The 17,668-nt window shown below is 53.4% G+C and overlaps 1 protein-coding gene across 7 annotated transcripts in view; it reads left to right on the forward strand.

Annotated features, from left to right (window-relative positions):
- Positions 1-17,668, forward strand: part of CACNB4 (calcium voltage-gated channel auxiliary subunit beta 4) — a 94,069-nt gene that overhangs the window by 15,465 nt on the left and 60,936 nt on the right. The gene's annotated exons all lie outside the window — the stretch shown is intronic.

Below are 17,668 nucleotides of genomic sequence, written 5' to 3' on the forward strand. Positions count from 1 at the left end.
TTGGAAATAGCTACAGAGGGTGTGGGGAGCTTTTTTGGCTAATGAATCATGCCCTGAATTTCCACAGTACCTACATTGACTCAAATGTCTCCTTGTGGCCCCACCTTTATTTTGGAGCATCAGTAAACTTTCCCTGAACTTGCATTTCCGGAGGTTTCTTTGTTTTCCCTACAACAGACCTTGGGTGGAAAAGGGGCTCCTGAATTTCCTGCTTCTCCCAGAGCCTTCCCATCCTGTGCTCTGGAGAGATCCCTGGGCTGTTTTCCAGGGATCTGTGGGATTAAGAGTGTGCTCTGGTGTGCAGGCATCTCCCTGAAATCCATGGATATGGAATCCTTGGAGCTGAAGCCTTCCAGCCAAGGGCAGGGGCAACACAAACCCTTTGGAACTGGGTGAGAAACGAGGAGTTGCAAAGAATTCCTGGAGAAAGCCAAGGATGATGTTGTGCCCACCCTGGATCTGTGGGTATAAAATACAGATATGAAGTGATGTGGCTGTAAACTGGTGGAGTTTGGGGTGCTTAGAGGAATGCTGTGTGTATCCCTAGGAATTATCCCTGAGGAATAACAGGAGCAGCCAGGCTGAGATCTGAACTCCCTCAGTGGTGAGAACATCCCCTGGCCAGGAGCAGGTTTGGAAGGGCTTTGGGAAGGAGGATGTGGAAGGTGACAAGTGGTGCTTTGGAAGAGGGAGCTGGCACAGCTTTGGCCCCAGACTGAGCTGCTCCAGGATGAGAGAACAAGGGTGTGTGATCCTGGGATAACAAGAGTGTGGGAGCAGCAGGCAGGGCAGGATGGGCAGAAAGGCTCCGTGCTGAGCGAGGGGGTGGCACTCATGGCAAACCATGTGGGTTTGGCCATGGATGTGCAAAAAAGGAGTTCCAAGATGCTGAAGAGACAGGCTGGGAACGTGTCCCTGTCACGTGGCAGCCCTGCAGGGCTATATTTGGCTGCTCTCGTGTGTGGCTGGGGAGGATCCTCTGCCTTTCCCCCGGCTGATGTCACTTGTTCAGGCACTTATTGCTGTTCCAGGGGAAGGTGTCCCTGCCCGTGGCACAGGAACAGGATGAGCCTTAAGGTCCCTTCCAGCTCAACCCAGTGTGGGATCCTGTGATTCACTTCCACCCCCAGCACAGTCAAATGCCAAGAGCTTGGGCCCAGGCCCTGCCCATCTGCTGAGCCAACCCTAACGAGCTCTGGGTTCGTTTGCAGCGTTAATTGCGGGGCTCTGGGAGGTGCAGCTCAGTCTGGCTCTGGGGTGGCAGTGGCAAGCCATGCTTTGCTCCCATTCTGGTCTGCTTTTGGAGCACTTCCTTGGCACAGTGTGTTTTATACAGTCCCCAAACCCAACTCGCTGTTCCTGACTCTCCAGTGCCCCTTTTTGGAGCCCATTCACTCCTTGTGTTCACCCACTGCAACTCCTTGGCTGGGGGTAAAACCCTTTGTACCCCCAAAGCACTTGCTGTTTTGCACCTAAACAGCAGCTTTTTGGGGTTGGAAGAGCTCTCATTATTCCTATGGGAACAAATTCCAAAGCATTTCTGGGGATCTGTGAGCAGCTGGAGGGAGGAGGCTGCGCAAGGTGCAGGTGCCACCACTCCTGGAACAGCAGATCCCAAGGGATGCTCCTGGATCTGCCTCCCAGACTTGCTGCAGGGTCTGTGTTCGTGGCAGCTGGGACTTGGTTTGAGCTTAGGGAGGTTAAACTGGGCTCAGAGGGTGGTGCTGCCCTGAGCATCTCTGGCACATCTCCATGGTCAAGGTAGAATCCCAGAATGGGATTGGAAGGGACATTGAGGACATCCAGTGCCACCCCTGCCATGGGCAGGGACACCTCCCACCAGCCCAGGTGGCTCCAACCTGGCCTTGGACACTCCCAGGGATGGATCCAGGGGCAGCCACAGCTTCTCTGCCCAACCTGTGCCAGGGCCTGCCCACCCTCCCAGTCAGCAATCCCTTCCCAATATCCCCCCCAGCCCTGCCCTCTGGCAGTGGGAAGCCATTCCCTGTGTCCTGTCCCTCCATCCCTTGTCCCCAGTCCCTCTCCAGCTCTCCTGGAGCCCCTTCAGGCCCTGCCAGGGGCTCTCAGGTCTCCCTGGAGCCTTCTCTTCTCCAGGTCCAGCAGAGCCAACATGACCTGGAGTTCCTGGCAAGCAGCAGCAACAATAACCTTCCAAAATGTGAAGTTTTAACAGAAATAAATCCAGTGCCTTCCCTGCAGTGGGGGCTGGGACCCCTTGGGGTCAGAGTCCAGTCCTGGGGGTGCTGCTGGTGTGTCATGGAATGGGCTGTTCCCAGGGCTGTGTTCCCACCTCAGCCCCGTGTTCCTGGGATCTGGCACAGGGGGTGGGCTCAGACACCTGGGCTGGGCTCCAAACCTCCCAGTTTAGGCTTTTGGTGGTGGTTTGTCCCATGTGGCCCCAGGAGCTGGGCTGGGAACTGCCCTGGGCTCAGGTCCCTGCACTGTGGGTGGCTCAGCCTGGCACTGCCACTGTCCTGCTTGTCCCTGAGCCCTCCACCCCTGCCAGCACTGAGGGGTTTGGTGGGGACAGGCAACACTGGATTCATGGGAATGAAAAATCTGATCCCAGAAAAAACAGGAGCAGCGTTTGTAAGAGATTCACCCTCTGAGCCCTCCATTCCCCCACAGAGAAGGTCATTAATGACATTTTAAAAGCCCCTTTCCACAAAATTCCTGCTTTTCAGCTCAGGCAACGTGTCCCTGGCAAATCCAGGCCACTCTGGGGAGCCCAGGCTTGAAGAGGGGACTGTGGATGAGGTTCCTGCAGGTCTCTGTGCCACGAGTTGAGCCTGGAGGAGTCTCAGCTCCCCTGGGCTGAGCATCGTGAGCATGGAGATGGAGATGGAAGTGGGGATGGAGATGGAAATGGAAGTGGAGATGGAGATGGAAGTGGGGATGGAGATGGAGTGGAGATGGAGATGGAAGTGGAGATGGAAGTGGGGATGGATATGGATGTGGGGATGGACATGAATGTGGGGATGGACATGGACGTGGGGATGGAGATGGAAGTGGGGATGGAGATGGAAGTGGGGATGGATGTGGAAGTGGGGATGGACATGGACGTGGGGATGGACATGGAAGTGAACATAGAGATCCTCTTTGATCACTACAAGTGTTCCCCTTGGCTTACTACAAGTGTTTCATTTCTGTTAAACACACCACTCCTATTCCTTTATAATCTCAGGCAGAGTCATAGGGAGATACTATTCCAAGAGAATTCCATGCAGGACAGGCATTAAAAAGCAGAATTCCCTGCCCGGGGTCTGCACACAGGGAGGTGGCAGCAGGAGCTGTTTCTGGGCTGAAATTCTGCAGTTCTGGGCAAAGCCACAGGGTGGGGATGGCACTCAAGGCTGGTGGGATGGCAGTCGGAGCTGGTGGGATGGCACTCAGGGCTGGTGGGATGGCAGTCAGGGCTGGTGGGATGGCACTCAGGCCTGGTGGGATGGCAGTCGGGGCTGCTGGGATGGCAGTCGGAGCTGGTGGGATGGCACTCAAGGCTGGTGGGATGGCACTCAAGGCTGGTGGGATGGCAGTCGGGGCTGGTGGGATGGCACTCAGGGCTGGTGGGATGGCAGTCAGGGCTGGTGGGATGGCACTCAGGCCTGGTGGGATGGCAGTCGGGGCTGCTGGGATGGCAGTCGGGGCTGGTGGGATGGCACTCAAGGCTGGTGGGATGGCACTCAAGGCTGGTGGGATGGCACTCAGGGCTGGTGGGATGGCAGTTGGAGCTGGTGGGATGGCACTCAGGGCTGGTGGGATGGCACTCAAGGCCGGTGGGATGGCAGTCGGGGCTGGTGGGATGGCAGTCGGGGCTGGTGGGATGGCACTCAAGGCTGGTGGGATGGCACTCAGGGCTGGTGGGGATGGCACTCAAGGCTGGTGGGATGGCAGTCGGGGCTGGTGGGATGGCACTCAAGGCTGGTGGGATGGCAGTCGGGGCTGGTGGGATGGCAGTTGGAGCTGGTGGGATGGCACTCAAGGCTGGTGGGATGGCAGTCGGGGCTGGTGGGATGGCAGTCAGGGCTGGTGGGATGGCAGTCGGGGCTGGTGGGATGGCACTCAAGGCTGGTGGGATGGCAGTCGGGGCTGGTGGGATGGCACTCAAGGCTGGTGGGATGGCAGTCGGGGCTGGTGGGATGGCAGTCAGGGCTGGTGGGATGGCAGTCGGGGCTGGTGGGATGGCACTCAAGGCTGGTGGGATGGCACTCAAGGCTGGTGGGATGGCACTCAGGGCTGGTGGGATGGCAGTCGGGGCTGGTGGGATGGCACTCAAGGCTGGTGGGATGGCAGTCAGGGCTGGTGGGATGGCACTCAGGGCTGGTGGGATGGCACTCAAGGCTGGTGGGATGGCAGTCGGGGCTGGTGGGATGGCACTCAGGGCTGGTGGGATGGCACTCAGGGCTGGTGGGATGCCAGTCCAGGCTCCTGCACACCGAACCCTCCGGCACCGAGTGCCGAGTCCTCGTGGCTCCGTCCTGGCTCCTTTTTGGAATTTAATTGTGTCTTTTATTCCTAAAGCCTTTGGCAAAGAGCTGAGCTCAGGGACAAACACCACAAAATACAGTTAATTCCAAAGAGTTGCTCCTGCTGATCTTTGGGGAGTCACTTGCAGGGCTGTGTGTGGGATCCCTGGGTTGTCCCAGGAGGGAGGAGTTGGAGCCACAGGGAATGCTGCTCCCAGGAATTTCTGGTTTGTGTAGCCCAGGGAAGAAAGACACAAATTCTCACTCTTGCCTTAAATGCAGGAATTTAGAATTACAGAATTCCAGACTGGTTTGGGTGGGAAGGGACCTTAAAGCCCATCCTGTCCCACCCCTGCCATGGGCAGGGACACCTCCCACCAGCCCAGGTGGCTCCAGCCTGGCCTTGGACACTCCCAGGGATGGATCCAGGGGCAGCCACAGCTTCTCTGCCCAACCTGTGCCAGGGCCTGCCCACCCTCCCACTCACCAATTCCTTCCCAATATCCCATCTATTCCCACTATCCCATTCCCTGTGTCCTGTCCCTCCATCCCTTGTCCCCAGTCCCTGTCCAGCTCTCCTGGAGCCCCTTCAGGCCCTGCCAGGGGCTCTCAGGTGCCCCTGGAGCCTTCTCTTCTCCAGGTGACCCCCCCAGCTCTCCCAGCCTGGCTCCAGAGCAGAGGGATCCACTCCTGGAGCATTCCAGGGTCTCCTCTGGACTCTCTCCACCACCTTCAGCTCCTCCTGATGTCCAGGCCTCTTCTCCTGTAGGTGTTGAGCTCTCAGGATGCACAACACAAAGTGAACCTTCAGCACTTCCAGAGCATGTTTTACCTTCCTAATGAAATATTTCCCATGCCATTAAGCCACAAAAAGGGGGATGTCAACCCCAATCCCTGGGCAGGACCCACAGCACTTTGTGGTGCATGAACTGAGCTGCAAAAGCCACAAAAGAGACAAAAACCTGTACAGAAAGAATTGGTGAATGCAGCCAGACTGGCAGTGCCACCAGCCCTGGCAGTGCCACTGGCCCTGGCAATGCCACCGGCTCTGGCAATGCCACCAGCCCTGGCAGTGCCACCGGCCCTGGCAATGCCACCAGCCCTGGCAGTGCCACCGACCCTGGCAATGCCACCGGCCCTGGCAATGCCACCAGCCCTGGAGTGCCACCGGCCCTGGCAGTGCCACCAGCCCTGGCAATGCCACCGGCCCTGGCAGTGCCACCGGCCCTGGCAATGCCACCGGCCCTGGCAATGCCACCAGTCCTGGCAGTGCCACCGGCCCTGGCAATGCCACCAGCCCTGGCAGTGCCACCGGCCCTGGCAATGCCACCAGCCCTGGCAGTGCCACCAGCCCTGGCAGTGCCACCGGCCCTGGCAGTGCCACCAGCCCTGGCAGTGCCACTGTCCCTGTCCCTGCTGTGGCACTGCAGGGAGGGCTCTGATAAAACAGGGTAATTTTCCCAGCAGGATTCAGCCCATCCTGTGGGTGCCACAGGGAAAGCTCTTCAACAGGAAAAGGAGGTTATTTCCCCCATCCTGTGCTGGGCATTCCTGTGGGGAGAGTCCTCTGCCTTCTTTTCACCTGGAATCCAAGTTAAGGAGCACGTGGTTGTGTCTGAACCACAATTTCACCCCCAAAAAGCTTCCCATGCTCAGCTTCTGCTCCTGACCAGGTGTTTTGGTTGTGATTTTTTAAAAATATGATATTTTATATTTATATATTATATTTTATACTCTGTATTTTCAGATATTTAAAGATTTTTTAAAAAGCCTTTAAATAAGATATTTAAATACATCAGGAAGGACCAGGTAGCTCAGTTGGTTAAAACCTGGTTGTAATAATGCAAAAATAAGATATTGAATTTTTTTTCATTCCAAGCTTGCCTGGCCATGGCCAATGCACATGGACACAGCAGAGGGGGAAGGTCTGCTGAGGTTTTCCATGGAATGATTTATGGATTTGTGATCAAACATGACCCTCTGTGCCCTTGCTGCCCTGGTAACCCCTCAGCTGGAGCCCCAGGGCACTGGGGTGGGTCCCCTTCAGTGTTTCAGCCCTCTGGGCACCAACCAATCCCTCAGGAACGGGTTATTTGGTTGGGAATTGTTTTCCAGGTGTATTTTTAGGACTGTTTTTAGGGCAGCATTTCCAGCATCCCCTGGGAGTGTGGGGTAGGGCAGCCTGTTCCTCACCCTGCTCTGGGAGAACTGGGATGGATCTCAGAGCCTTCCTGGAGCCCTAAAAACCTTCTGTGATGTCAGATCTCTGCTTTCCCCCCACGCTGGGGAAAATCTTGGAGCTGCTCTAAAGATGGAGCAGGTTTGAGTCACGGAGACAGCAACAAACACTCCCACGCTGCGGGTTTGGTTCTCCTCAACCATCCTAATTGCTGGGATTGGCCATATTTGGGGAGGTTCAGGTGAACTCAGGAGCCCCACGGAAGTGCAGCCCCTGGGTTGAGCTGTGGGAACAGCAATCCAGGGTTTTTTTATTCCCTTTGCCCAGAATTCAGCTGCAATTGTGACAAACCCAAGTCATGATTGCCATGGAAACCACTCCAGTCAGAGCGTGAGGACACTGAGCAGGAGAAAGCCAGGGCTTAGCCCTCATTAACTGAGTCATCCTGGAGATTTGGAGGAAGAAATCCTTGCAATGGAGGTGCTTCCCACTTTAATGCTGTGGTTTAACACTGTGTATCCTCCTGGGAACAGGCTCGGGCTCCGAGTGCTCTGCTGGGAAAACCAACCCTTTGCTGTGCAGAACTTTGACTTTCCCAACAGCAATTAGTGAGGGAGGACAAGTGGCTGTTCCAGGCAGAACTCCCAGGAGCTGAAACCCAAGGTCAGGGGGTGTTGTCCCTCTGCCCAAACTGCTGTGGAACTGCTTGGCCTGTATTTCCCAATTTAACTGAATCATGGCGCTCCCCTTTGGAGAGATCCTTGAAATCCTTCCCTCCCTTGCACTGCCTCAGGGAAGGATCCAGAGCTGGTGTTTGTGATGCCATTCCCTCCTTCTGGGAGGTTTTCCAGTGCTCTGTGACAGCAGCAGCAGGTCAGCACTTTGGTGTTCTCACAAACCCCACAGCTCCTCGTTTGGTGGCTCATTTTTGGGGTGACTGGAGCAAATCCAGCCTGGATTTGGTCAAGACAATAATCCTGTCTTGCTCACGTGTGTCTTCAGTGGCCCATCAGAAATGCTGCAAAGCAGAGCCAGGTCTCCAGAGCTGCTAATTAATTCCCCCCCCCATTAATTGGCACCTGTCTTAGGTGTTGGCCTGGGCTGAAATAAGAAGCTGCCCCTGTGCATGAGGAATTTCTGTGCCCCAGATGGGCAGGCTGTGCCCATCCCATCATTATTTGAGGGATTTGAGTGGGCTGTGTGTGCTGTGAGTCCCCTGGCAGGGCCATGTGGCACCTGGGGTGGCCTTGGGGTGGGTTCTCATCTCTCTGGGTGGGCAGAGTGTGCCAGAGAGCTGTGGACACACAGCTCTTCATGGAAATGCCTCTGCAGTGCTCAGGAGTTTGCAGGTCTGGCTGTCAGAGGGACACGGTGAACCCTGACCACAAAATTCCCCTGATGGATCCCACAGGGGGCTCAGCTCTGGCACTTCCAGGGAGAACTTGAATCATGAGTGTCCTCTCCAAAGGTTTTGCAGTGACTGATCAGATCCAGGGGGAAGTCCCAAAGCAAACACTTGAATGTGCAGTTGGTGGCAGCTGATAAACTTGCACAGTGCCCCCCAGTAAGTACAGAAGGGCTGAGGAGCTCGGGTTTGTTTTCCAGCTCCTCCTCCCTCCACTCCACCTGCAGACCTGGGTTTGTTTTCCAGCTCCTCCTCCCTCCACTCCACCTGCAGACCTGGGTTTGTTTTCCAGCTCCTCCTCCCTCCACTCCACCTGCAGACCTGGGTTGGTTTGTTTTCCAGCTCCTCCTCCCTCCACTCCACCTGCAGACCTGGGTTTGTTTTCCAGCTCCTCCTCCCTCCACCCCACCTGGGTTTATTTCTATTCCACTGAACAGAATTTTTAGGAGTGTTTCTTCCTCCCTTTCTTCAGCTGAGCCAAGAGGTGGCAGCAACATCCCCTCCTGAGGCAGCTGGTGGGTTTTACAGGAGGTTTAATGGCAATAATGAGGGTTCAACTCATTTCATTGCCAGGGACAAACCCCATTTCCCATCGATGTGGCTGAAGATCAAGCTGATAAAGTTTCATATCTGGACCACGAGTGTTGGGTCTCCTTTGGCTGCAGAGGGGCCAGGGCTGTACAAAATAACAACTACCATAATTAAATGAGGGGAAGATGAGTCCAGTCTCTTACTCTGCCCATCCCAGCTCATCATAACAGCATTTTTGGAGAATAGAATGCAGTGAAAAACATGTAAAAACATGAAAATATGTCAACTTTAAGTCTCTTCCTGAGCCTGTCCCTGCCCTGGGATTGGGGCTGGCAGCAAAGACTGAACCACATCCCTGCAAGTTTTGCTAAGCAGGATGTGTAGGGCCACAAGAGCTGTAATATTCAAATTATTATCCAATCCTTTTTTAAGGAGAACATTACAAGTTCATCAGTGATTTGAACAGAGTCTGGAATTTTTTCTGCATTTTGGATAAAATTGCCCCATTATAAATTTTGAGTTTCATCACCTTTTAATTCCATTCTCCCTCATCTGGACATGGAATTAAATTTTGGGAACAGGAGGTTCTGATCTGCCTCTCTCTTGCTCCTCCTGATTATAGCCAGGGATGGCAGAGCTGCCATTAGTTATTGTCCTCCACACTTCCAATTACAATATTCAGTTTTCTGCCTGTAACTCTGTCAGACTGGGCTGGTCAAGCTGAATCCTTGATTTCAATCCTCACTTGGAATGTGATGGACATTTTTGGGGGGGCATAGGAAATATCAGACCCTAAATATTGATCCTTCTGTGTTTATTCCTCCTTTTTGTTCCCTGTCTCGTGGGCAGTTTCAGACCCAGGACAGAACTTTCCTCTCAACACTCTGGTTTTGGGTTGGGCTTTTTCAGTAGTCCCTGGAAGGAGGTTTTAAGGGCTGGAATAAACCAATAATTCTGTTCCTTTGTCATGAATGACTGCAGGGTTTGGGAGATTAGGGAAGAGATGAAACCCAGGGAAGAGTCAGAGGGAAAGTATTGGTGGATAATAAGTGTTTAAAACATCAGAAATTACCTGATTTAATCAAGTTTCTGGGGCTTGGAGCAGCCTGGGACAGTGCTCTTGGTCTGACTCCTATTCAGACTCCCTTTGTCTGAGTGTGTTACCCTAAACACAAAATAAAAGTGGTGGTTTTACTGGGTTAGCTAAAGAAAAAACCATCTCCATGAGTTGCTGCATTTTACAGCAGCTGGAATGTCATTGTAACCTCCAGGGCTGTCTTTGTCCAGCTCCAACTGCTCCCTCAAAGCTCTATTTTCTCTAAAGAGCTGTCACTTTGATAGCCACAATTTATCAAATCTGGATTTCCAGCAACCTTTTCATGGCTGTTTACTGATAAAACTCCAGATCTCTGAATGCATTTGGGGAATTTGCACTGAGCAGGAGCTTTCTGAGCTGTGCCTGTTGTGGGGCTGCACAATCTCCCTGCCTGTTGCTCTGGAGGGGTTGGATGGGATGCTCCAGACATTCCCAGGACACTTCCAGTGCTCCCTGCCCATTCTCAGCCCCAGGAGGATGGTGGTGGCCCTTGAGGGGTGTGTCAGTCCTGATGGGGCTTTCCAGAGTGCAGAGGTGACTTTCACTCCTTGGTAAAGCAGCCCCAAATTCCCATAAAGGTTGTACTTGGCTCTCAGGGGTTGTTAACCATCATCCCAACAGCTGCAGCCCCGAGTGTTGTACAGAAACACTGAAGCCTCAGCACTTATGGCAGCTCAGGAGATTGATTAACATCCAGAAGGAAAGCAGAGCAGCTTCAAATCAGAAATAAAACAAGTGCTTAATCCTTTGGCCCAGATGGTTCTTGGCATGGGAGATAAAAATGTGTCTTCTCTAAAAACAGAACCAGCCCATCTTCCTTCCAGCCAAGAAACATGACAGGGTGCCAGCCACAAATCCACTCTGGCTTCTTGGGCTGGGGCTGGAGGGGGTTTGGAGCTTCCCAGCAGCCTGGTGGGCACCGAGATCTCCATGTGGGAACATCCCTGAGTGCAGCTGCCCAGGGATCCATGTGGGTCCTTCATCCCAAGCTCCATGGCTTTCAGAGGGATCCTGGTTGCAGCTGCCCATGGATCCCTGTGGGTCCTTCATCCCAAGCTCCAGGGCTTTCAGAGGATCCTGGCTGCAGCTGCCCATGGATCTATGTAGATCCTTCATCCCAAGCTCCAGGGCTTTCAGAGGATCCTGGTTGCAGCTGCCCATGGATCCCTGTGGGTCCTTCATCCCAAGCTCCAGGGCTTTCAGAGGGATCCTGGTTGCAGCTGCCCAGGAATCCCTGTGGATCCTTCATCCCAAGCTCCAGGGCTTTCAGAGGATCCCAGGGATCCATGTGGGTCCTTCATCCCAAGCTCCATGGCTTTCAGAGGATCCCAGGGATCCATGTGGGTCCTTCATCCCAAGCTCCAGGGCTTTCAGAGGATCCTTGTTCCAGCTGCCTATGGATCTATGCAGGTCCTTCATCCCAAGCTCCAGGGCTTTCGGAGGATCCCAGGGATCCCTGTGGGTCCTTCATCCCAAGCTCCAGGGCTTTCAGAGGGATCCTGGTTGCAGCTGCCCATGGATCCCTGTGGGTCCTTCATCCCACAGAGGGATCCTGGTGTTCAGTTCTGGGCTCTGACTTGGAACACTTTGCAGGAAGTTTGGGATTTGCTCTGCTCAGTGCTGTGGGAGCCACAGCTGGAGCTGGCTGGAGTTCCCAAACCTTGGCACACCCTCCTGCCCTGCCCCAGGAGGGGCTCTGTGGGTCCAGCTCCTGCAGCTCAGACCCCTCCACGTGCCCACGGTGCCTGCAGGGGGAGGCACTTCCCAGCTGGTTACACACAGAGGTGCCCACAGAGGTGGCCCAGGTCCCCTCTGTGAGGGGCTCAGAGGGAGGGGACACTGGAGCCTTCACTGCCTGTAATCACAGCAGCTTTATGTGACAGGGGCAGAGAGCTGTGCCTTGGGAGGGTGGCACCTCATCCCCCACACTGTCAGATGAGCCCTACCAGGCTCATTTATTGCTGAAATTCCCAGGATTAAAGCAGTCTGCTGGGATAAAGCCTTGAATTCCACAGAACCTTCCACTGCAGGGCACATCCCAGAGAGCAGGGTCCTTCCTTCACAGTGCCCCTTTCTCTGGAAACAGGAATGCCAGGAACACCAGGAATCCTCAGGCACCTGGTGGCCTCGAGGACTGTCAAGTGCCACAAATGCCACCCCGTGCTCTTTGCTGGTCAGATGCTGGAAAAGAGGGATCTCAGGAGGTTCTCCTGTCCCCACCTCCACCCCAGCAGGAGCTGCTGCCACTGAACCAGATTCTTATCTAATCTGTGTTACAAAACAGGAGGAAAGGGAAGAAATTGCTTTGGTGGGGGTGAAGGGGTAAGGAATTCCAGAGTCCCACCATCTGCTGGGCTGGAAGGGACCCCCAAGGATCGTGGAGTCCAACCCCCAGCCCTGCACAGGCCCATCCCCAGGAGTCCCTCCCTGTGCCCCAGAGGAACTGGGCAGTGCCCAGTAACTCAGCAGAGTGAGGAACTGGACTCCTTCCCAGGGATGGAAGCAAGCCCTGCCTTTGGTGGATGGCTGGAGAATGCTGATGGTCCTTTTGCTGTGTGTTGGTGACAGATCCTTGGGCTGCTCTGCTGATTCCACAGGAGCGGCAGTTTGTTCCACAGGCCCCAGAATGTGGGCAAGGGAGGCTGAAACCCAAAGGCTGTTTGATCTGAATGCTGCTGCTGGGCATGTGGGCTTTGGAGTCCTCTGCAAGGAGTGGATTCACACCCAGGTGTGCTGTTAACATAACCACTTAATGCTGTTTGTTCCTGTGCCTTTGCCTCCTGTCCCAGAATTCTGGGATTCTGTCCCACTGCTCCCAAGGGATGTCCCAAACCCGGGATCATGACCCTGGAGAGGCCAGAAGGGACCTGTGTTGCCCCAGGGCTGACACTCCTGTCACCCTCCTCTCCCCAGATCGAGGTGCTGAGACCTGCAGTGCTGCTCCCCTCACTCCCAGCAGCTGCTGGGGGTGCAGCTCCAGGTGGGAGTGGGATCTGTGGGATGCAGGGAGAGGGAATTGCTGACTGCCACTCTGGCTGGCGCAGTGCGGTGCCGGGGCGTTCCCTGGCTTGGCAATCTGGGCCCATTGATTCCAACAGCACTTTGCTGTGTTTATGCAAATACTTCTTGCTACATGTCCTGAAAGAACCCCACAAGTGCTGTCATTTGATTGAGGAATCATCAGATCAGGCTGGAAATAAAATTTCCTCTGGTTCTGTATTCGTGCCCTGGGGGAAAAAAAACCCCAGAATTCCCAGACTTGGGGAGCTCAGAAATAACTAAATAATTGGTATTTGGGGATAGATGCAGACATTGTCTCAAGGAGAGTTGCTTTCTACTTGAGAAAGGGTTCTGATAAAAAATAAAAGAGGAGGTGATAATTTCTGGTGGAATTTTGTGGACTCAGATGTTGTGTTGACCCAGGGTGTGGATTTTGTGGACTCAGATGTTGCGTTGACCCAGGGTGTGGATTGTGTGGACTCAGATGTTGTGTTGATGCAGGGTTTGGATTGTGTGGACTCAGATGTTGTGTTGACCCAGGGTGTGGATTGTGTGGACTCAGATGTTGTGTTGATGCAGGGTTTGGATTTTGTGGACTCAGATGTTGTGTTGACCCAGGGTTTGGATTGTGTGGACTCAGATGTTGTGTTGATGCAGGGTGTGGATTGTGTGGACTCAGATGTTGTGTTGATGCAGGGTTTGGATTTTGTGGACTCAGATGTTGTGTTGATGCAGGGTTTGGATTGTGTGGACTCAGATGTTGTGTTGACCCAGGGTTTGGATTGTGTGGACTCAGATGTTGTGTTGACCCAGGGTGTGGATGGAGTGGCTGAGCCTCCTCTATGGTGATTTTATAGAATGTTCTGGGTTGGAAGGGCCCACAAGGACCACTGAGGGAATGGCCTGTTCTGGGATCAGAAAAGCCAAATATCCTGGAGGACTGGAGATGCTCAAAGCATCCTGAATCCCCAGCCATTCCCTTCCCTTCACCCCAACCCAACAGGGTGCAGCAAAGCCTTTCTTGGGGGGCAGAAGCAAACGTGTCAGTCTGTTCTGTCCCCAGTGACTTGGGGGGTCACTGAAAGGCCTGGGTGAGTCTCTGCAGGTGGAAACTGCAGCTCTGGGTAGTTCTGTGTGTAGGGCTGTGCTTGCAGGGACATTTTCCATCATCCAAGATCAAAGGGACAGCCTGTTTTTTTTCTGTAGCTCCTACAGAAACCTACAGAGGTCCTATGGAAAACTACAGATATCCTACAGAAATTGGGTTATTTTGTGTGTTTATTTACATCTCCTGTGCCCCTGGGACATGTGGAGCTGCAATCAAAGGCCAACACAGGCTCCCTACAGAGAAAACTGCAGTAAATCCATGGAAAGCTCCTCCAGAAGGGTCCTGATGACACCAGCAGAGGATGGGAATCCTCAGGGAGGAAGGTCCCTCATGCCCATAGAGACTGTAACACCCCAGGGTTAAATCCCAGGAAAAGGAGAGCCTGGACTGCTTGGAAGTGTCTGTTCACCAGGCTTTGTTCATTAACATCATAAATGTTAATATAGAAAAAAATGTGTAATGCAGCAACTGAAACCTTGCAAAAAATTACAGTTTTTAAGGGGCTAGACCTTGCAAAGCCTCAAGTTGAGGCTCATTTACCATTCCCTGTTCCTTGGCTAAGTGACCTCATTAAAAAAGGCCTTTGATTTATTGCTCCTCCATGTGCAGGGATTTGTGTTGGGGCATTTTAGACACATGGCTGGGGAAAAACTTAGAAATACAGGAATTTTTGTATTTTTGTTGATAATTTCCCCCAGCTCAGACCAACGAAACAGCCTCTCCCATGGACACACAGACTGGTGGCTTTGGATGCTCATTCCCTTCATGTCTCCAGGTGCAGATGGCACCTGACAGGGACCAGAGCCCTTCCCTGTGGCCTGAGGCAGTGGAATTCCTGCTCCACAACCCCAGACCATCTGGATTCTCAATAGCAAAGAGGCCAGGGGGGATTCTGATCCCTCCAAACCTTCACTTTAAAGCATGACCCTCATTTTTGGTCATAGTAGGGTTATTTTTTTACTCACCTCAAAAAGATGGAGTTTTCAAGTACCTTCCTATTGAACTCCTTCCACTTTGCCTCTGCTCTCCTAAAAGTTGAAAAGGAAAAGGGTTGGAGCTCTGGAATTCCACAGAGGTGACCACCCATAAATCCAGAGTAAAGTCCTTGCAGATCTCAGTGGAATAGTGGTGGCTATTCCAAATAAATGTGGAGTTATTTTCCTTGCCCTGCTTATCCCTCCTTCCCTCTGCAAACCTTCCTGCTTCCCTCTTTCCAGCCTGCTGTTCCTTCAGGACATTTATTAGATTTATATTAACTTTTCCCACAATTTAGAAGAGCTGGATGTCTTCCTCTCTCACCTTGGATAAACTCCTCCTGGATAAACTACCCCACAACCTCAAAACAGCCTTTGATTTAGAATTCCTTTACATACAGGGATTTGTATTTGAGATTTTAGACACATGGCTGGGAAAAGCTTGGAAATGCAGGAGTTCCTGCAGGGTTTTTTGGGGGCTCTGTTAATAATTTTCTCCAACTCAGGCCACAAAAATGTGTGTTTAGTGTGGAAGTTGTGGCTGATTGAGGTCTGTCTGTCAGTCCAGGTCCATCCCACGTGCTCTCCCTTGTGCTGGGAACAGGGGGGTGTCCCAGCAGGGCAGGATTTGGGGGTGCTGGGGGGTCTCAGGGCAGGATTTGGGGCTGGTTGGGGGGGTCTAAGGGCAGGATTTGGGGGTGCTGGGTGGCCTGACGGCAGGATTTGGGGCTGGGAGGGTTTTAAGGGCAGGATTTGGGGGTGCTGAGGTGTCTGAGGGCAGGATTTGGGGATGCTGGGGGGTCTGAGGGCAGGATTTGGGGGGTCTGAGGGCAGGATTTGGGGGGTCTGAGGGCAGGATTTGGGGCTGCTGGGGGGTCTGAGGGCAGGATTTGGGGGTGCTGAGGGGTCTGAGGGCAGGATTTGGGAGTGCTGGGGGGTCTGAGGGCAGGATTTGGGGCTGGGGGGGTTTTAAGGGCAGGATTTGGGAGTGCTGGGGGGTCTGAGGGCAGGATTTGGGGATGCTGGGGGGTCTGAGGGCAGGATTTGGGGCTGGGGGGGTTTTAAGGGCAGGATTTGGGAGTGCTGGGGGGTCTGAGGGCAGGATTTGGGGATGCTGGGGGGTCTGAGGGCAGGATTTGGGGCTGGGGGGGGTTTAAGGGCAGGATTTGGGAGTGCTGGGGGGTCTGAGGGCAGGATTTCGGGGTGCTGGGGGGTCTGAGGGCAGGATTTGGGGGGGTCTGAGGGCAGGATTTGGGGCTGGGGGGGGTCTGAGGGCAGGATTTGGGGCTGGGGGGGTTTTAAGGGCAGGATTTGGGGGTGCTGAGGGGTCTGAGGGCAGGATTTGGGGGTGCTGGGGGGTCTGAGGGCAGGATTTGGGGCTGGTGGGGGGTCTGAGGGCAGGATTTGGGGCTGGGGGGGGTCTGAGGGCAGGATTTGGGGCTGCTGGGGGGTCTGAGGGCAGGATTTGGGGATGCTGGGGGGGGGTCTGAGGGCAGGATTTGGGGCTGGGGGGGGGTCTGAGGGCAGGATTTGGGGGGGTCTGAGGGCAGGATTTGGGGATGCTGGGGGGTCTGAGGGCAGGATTTGGGGGGGTCTGAGGGCAGGATTGGGGCTGCTGGGGGGTCTGAGGGCAGGATTTGGGGGGTCTGAGGGCAGGATTTGGGGGGTCTGAGGGCAGGATTTGGGGCTGCTGGGGGGTCTCAAGGCAGGATTTGGGGGTGCTGGGGGTCTGAGGGCACGATTTGGGGGGGTCTGAGGGCAGGATCTGGGGGTGCTGGGGGGTCTGAGGGCAGGATTTGGGGATGGTGGGGGTTTTGAGGGCAGGATTTGGGGCTGCTGGGAGGTCTCAGGGCAGGATTTGGGGCTGGGGGGGGGTCTGAGGGCAGGATTTGGGGCTGCTGGGGGGTCTGAGGGCAGGATTTGGGGCTGGGGGGGGTCTGAGGGCAGGATTTGGGGCTGCTGGGGGGGATTCAGACCCCCCACCCCAACAGAACTGCCCCATCACTGCATTTCAGGTTAAATCCCTGGAGCAGGTTGTGCAACTGCTCCTTATGTTTAGATCTTTTCCAAGTACAATCCCAGTTTAATGAGCTGTGTGTATTTTTATAACATCTTTTAGGAGCCTTTCAAGTTGAGTCATTAAATATGTATTTTTAATAACCTCTGTGTCTTAAAAGCACAATGTGAAATGTAAGGGCTGGAAATCAAATAGTGATTCCCCCCGACTTCTGAATTAAATTATTTAATTACAAATCCAAGTGAAGTTCAGGCACTCTTTTCTCCTGTGATTTCACAGCCTTTTTTTTTTTTAAATTTTGAGCTGACAATCATTCTGAAAATTGATTCTTTAAATCTGCACCATCACAGATCTTCAGGGTGGGGAGAGATCCTGCTCTGGACAGGCTGTAAAAATTCTCTAATGGGAGTTTAATGAACATTTTAATGACCATCTTAGAGCTGAGATCCTTCAGGAGGAGCAGGAAATTGGGAGTAAGACTTGGCAGAACTTTGGGGACCTTTGATGAAATTTGTAGGAAATTGTGAATATGGTAAGAATAAAACCTTTGGCTTTGCTTGAGGTGTTTTTTTTGACACTTCCCAAGGGATTAGTGGGAACTTTGCAGGATAAGGGAAGCCTTTGGAAGGAGATGAAACAAATGGGAAAGGGAAATGGGAAGTGTTTGTGACACAGCAAGGTCAGATCACAGGCACTGAAAATGAGATTTGAGGTAATTGTTTAAATAAAGATAAGAAGTAAATAGTAAATTAGTGCCCTTATTTTTTAATTATCTATGTACTCTTTAATCCTGCAGTGTTACACCAGAACCTTCAGTCTTGGTGCTCAGGAGGAACCAGCTGAGAGATTCTGACCCTTAATTTGGTGTAAA

The sequence above is a fragment of the Pithys albifrons genome, chromosome 8 (genome assembly GCF_047495875.1).
Source record: "Pithys albifrons albifrons isolate INPA30051 chromosome 8, PitAlb_v1, whole genome shotgun sequence".
In the NCBI taxonomy this organism is placed as follows: domain Eukaryota; kingdom Metazoa; phylum Chordata; class Aves; order Passeriformes; family Thamnophilidae; genus Pithys; species Pithys albifrons.